This window comes from Mustela putorius, unplaced genomic scaffold (genome assembly GCF_011764305.1).
Source record: "Mustela putorius furo isolate JIRA1106 unplaced genomic scaffold, ASM1176430v1.1 tig00000731_pilon_pilon_pilon, whole genome shotgun sequence".
Lineage (NCBI taxonomy): Eukaryota > Metazoa > Chordata > Mammalia > Carnivora > Mustelidae > Mustela > Mustela putorius.
Window position 1 is genome coordinate 981,901 of NW_025421461.1, and position 4,154 is coordinate 986,054.

At 36.1% G+C, this 4,154-nt stretch overlaps 1 pseudogene; it reads right to left on the reverse strand.

Annotated features, from left to right (window-relative positions):
* Positions 1 to 3,190: 3,190 nt before the first annotated feature.
* Positions 3,191 to 3,313, reverse strand: LOC123393065 (annotated as a pseudogene).
* Positions 3,314 to 4,154: the final 841 nt, after the last annotated feature.

Here is a 4,154-nt window from a genome sequence, read left to right on the forward strand (position 1 = left end):
GAAGGCAGAGACCTAACCCACTGAGCCACCCAGGTGCCCTATTTATTTTCTTAATGGAGCCTGACAAAATGCAGAAATTTTTATTTGATACAGTCTCATCAATTTTTGTTTTATTGTTCTTTTCAGTGACCTAAGAAATTTTGTTTACCAGCCCCACCCCACCCCCGCCCAATCCTGAAGATGTTCTCTTGATTTCTTCTAAAAGCTTTACGGCTTTAGCTTTTATATCTATGATTCATCTTGAATTAATCTTGAATTCTATATGGTATGAGGTAGGGACTGAGGTGTTTTGTTTTGTTTTGTTTTGTTTTGTTCCGTAAGGACTTATGGTAATTCCAGATCTATCTGTTGAAAATTCCTCATTGGATTGCTTTGGTGTCATATTAAAAATCGACTGACTATACAAATATGCATCTCTTTCTGGGCATTCCATTCTATTCTGTTGATCTGTCAGTCCTTTTACTAATATAATACCACATGTCCTGATTTTTGTGGTTTTACGTTAGGTATTAAAGTAAGACGATGTAAGTTCTCTTTATTATTCATTTTCAAGATTGCTTTGGATATTCTAGATTCTCCAATTTCTCAAATAAATTTTAGAATCAGGCTGTGGATTTCCATCAAAATCCTGCGAGCGTCATGACTGGGATTGTGTCCAATTTATAAGTTTGTGTTTAGGAAACTGTGGCCTTTGGCCGATAGCCACACATTTTGTAAATGAAGTTTTACCGGAGGGGCGCCCGGGTGGCTCAGTGGGTTGAGCCTCTGCCTTCAGCTCTGGTCATGATCTCAAGGTCCTGGGATGAAGCCCCACACTGGGCTCTCTGCTAGGCAGGGAGCCTGCTTCTCCCTCTCTGCCTGCCTCTCTACCTACTTGTGATTTCTCTCTCTCTCTCTCTGTCAAATAAATAAATAAATTTTTTTTTTAAAATAAAGTTTTACTGGAGCACCACCCTGATTCTTCATTTATTTATTGTCTAAGGCTTCTTTCACTCTACAATGCAGAGTTATAAGCAGTTACAACAGAGACCACATGGCACGCAAGCCTAAAATATCTAGCCCATTAAGAAAAAATATGCAGGAGCGCCTGGGTGGCTCGGTGGGTTAAAGCTTCTGCCTTCGGGTCAGGTCATGATCCCAGAGTGCTGGGATTGAGCCCCGCATCGGGCTCTCTGCTCAGCGGGGAGCCTACTTCCCTTCCACTCTCTCTGCCTGCTTCTCTGCCTGCTTGTGATCTCTGTCTGTCAAATAAATACATAAAATCCTAAAAAAAAAAAAAAGAAAAAATATGCCAATCTCTGCTATTGATCAGTATGAGAGGAAACTGATATCCTAAGGATAACGAGTCTTCCTATTCTTGAGTATGATATTTTGCTGTTTATTTAAATATCCCCTAATTTTTCTCGGCAATGTTTTGTGGTTTTCAATATACAAGTCTTGCATGTCATTGGTTAAATTTATTCCTAGTAATTTCATTGTTTGAGGAACACTATTATAAATGGAAATGATTTATAATTTTATTTCCAATTCCTTGCACTTAGAATATAAAATACAATTAAATGTTGTATACTAATTTTCTATCTTGTAGAATTGCTAAAGTTACCTTCAGGGTCTAGTAGTTGTAAATTCCATAGCATTTTCTAGCTAAATGATCTTATTGAAGTGCCAGTTTTAATTTTTCAGATTTTTGTGCCTTTTATTCCTTCTTTTCTTGCTTTATTATAGTGGCTAGGACCTCTTAGTACAATGTTGAATAGAGCTGGTATTACTTTGCTCATGATCTTGTGGAACACCATTAAACAGTATATTGAGGGTGGGGTTTCTTTTTTATAGATGTCTTTTGTCAGATTGACAGAATTCTTTAGTATTCCTAGTCTACTGGGAGTGTTTATGATGAATGAGTATTAAGCATTTTGTCAAATGCTTTTTCTTAACTTATTGAAATATGGTTGTCCTTTATTATCTTAATATAGTGAATGACTTGATTTTCTAATGCTAAAGCCATTTTGCCTTACTGGGAGAAATGCTACTTGGTCATGATGTATTATACAATTTATCTACTTTTAGATTATATTTTCTAGTATTTTCTTATGAAATTTTCCATCCATATTAAAAGAACTTATTGGCCTGTAATTTTTAGAATGTATTTTTCACTAGAAAAAATGCATTTGGGGGCACCTGGGTGGCTCGGTGGGTTAGGTCTCTGCCTTCGGCTCAGGTCATGATCTCGGGGTCCTGGGATCAAGCCTCACATCGCATTGGGCTCTCTGCTCAGTGGGGAGCCTGCTTCCCCCTCTTTCTCTCTGCCTGCCTATCTGCCTACTTGTGATCTCTCTCTCTCAAATAAATAAATAAAATCTTAAAAAATGCATATGGCATCAGTTCTACTGACTTCATAAAATGATTTGGAAAGTATTTCATCCTCTTGTTTTTTGAAAGAATTTATGTAAGGTTGGTATTATTTATCTCTTAAATATTTGGCAGAATTTATTAGTAAAATCCTCTGGTCCTAGTTTCTTTGTGGAAGATTTTTTAAAAAATAAATTCCATTTCTTTAATAAACAAAATTCTATTTTTATTTCCTATTTTATTATTTTGGGTCAGTTTTGGTAAATTGTATTTTTCAAGGAATGTATTCATTTCTTCTAAGTTCACGAATTTGTAGGCATGCCATTGTTTATAATATTCTCTTATTCTTTTAGTATTATTGGGTTCTGTTGCAAAGCCCCTTTTTCATCCCTAATGTCACTAACTTGTTTTTATTTCTGTATTTTAAAAATTTTTCTAAATAGGGCATATCGATTTTGTTAATGCTGTCAAAGAAGCACTGTTTGGTCTTACTAGTTTAAAAATTATTTTTCATTTTGTGGATTTATGGACTTAATTTTATAATTTCTTTTCTTCTACTTACTCTGAAGTTACTTTGCTCTACATTTTCTAGCTTCTTATGGTAGACCCTTAGGTAACTGATTAGAAATTTCTTTTCTGATAGAAGCATTTGTAGCTCTAAACTTCCCTCCAAGCTTAGCTGTAGCCCAGAAATTTTGATTTTATTATTATTCATTTCCAAATCTTTTCTAATTTTTCTTGTGATTAGTTCTTTGATTCATGAATTACTTGGCTCGTTGGCCATCTGTATGCCTTCTTTGGTGAATTGTCTATTTAGGTCTTTTGCCCATTTTTTTTTTCCTCAGGGAAGTGTTAACACAGTCCCCTACTAGCATGTGGGAAATTGCAGAGGTTAGCAATGGATGAGCCTTGCTCTAGGAAAACCACCTTATAAACCATGGTGTCTCCTTTTCCAGGTAAGAGTTGTGTGTGTGTGTGTGTGTGTGTTCTCCATTTTAAAATCAGAGCTGTTTGGTTTTTTATTGCTGAGTTCTCAGCTATTAATTTTTCGATGCATTCTCTCTCTCTTGTCTTTCTGGAACTTGAATTGCACTTATGTTAGGCTTTTTGATATTATCCCATTGGTCCCTGGGTGATTATTTGGTTTTCATTTTCTCTATCCTTCAAATTAAATTAAATTAAATTAAATCCTTCTATTGATCCAGCTTCAAATTCACTACCATTTTATTGTCATTTACATTCTGCTGTTAAGCCCAATCCAGTCTGCTTTTTTGTGATAGGCATCGTGGTTTCCAACTGTAGAGTTTCCTGTTGGTTCTTTCTGCCATTTCTATTTCTCTGCTGAGGTTTCTTATCTTCTCATTCATTGTGACAATATTTTCCTTTATGTCAGGGGTCAGCAAGTGACAGTCTGTGGGCCTAATTTGCTATTCTTGTAAACAAAAATTTACTGCAAACCAGCCTCTCCCTTTGTTCCATATTGTAACTGCTTTTGCAGTACAACTGCAGAGCTGAACAGTTGGAACAGAGATCCTGTGTGGGCCACATAACAAAAGACACTTGCTAACTGAGCTTTTACAGAAGAAGGTGGGTGGGTGACTTCTGCTTTACATCATTGAGCATAGTTACAACTGCTTTAAAATTTTTCTCTGCTAGACAGTATCTGAGTCATTCTAGGATTAATCTTTACAGATAGTCTCCTTTCTTGAGAATTCGTCACTCCTTCCTGGTTTTTCATAGTGGAGTAACTTTTTCTTTTAATATAGACACTGGGGGCACCTGGGTGGCTCAGTGGGTTAAAGCCT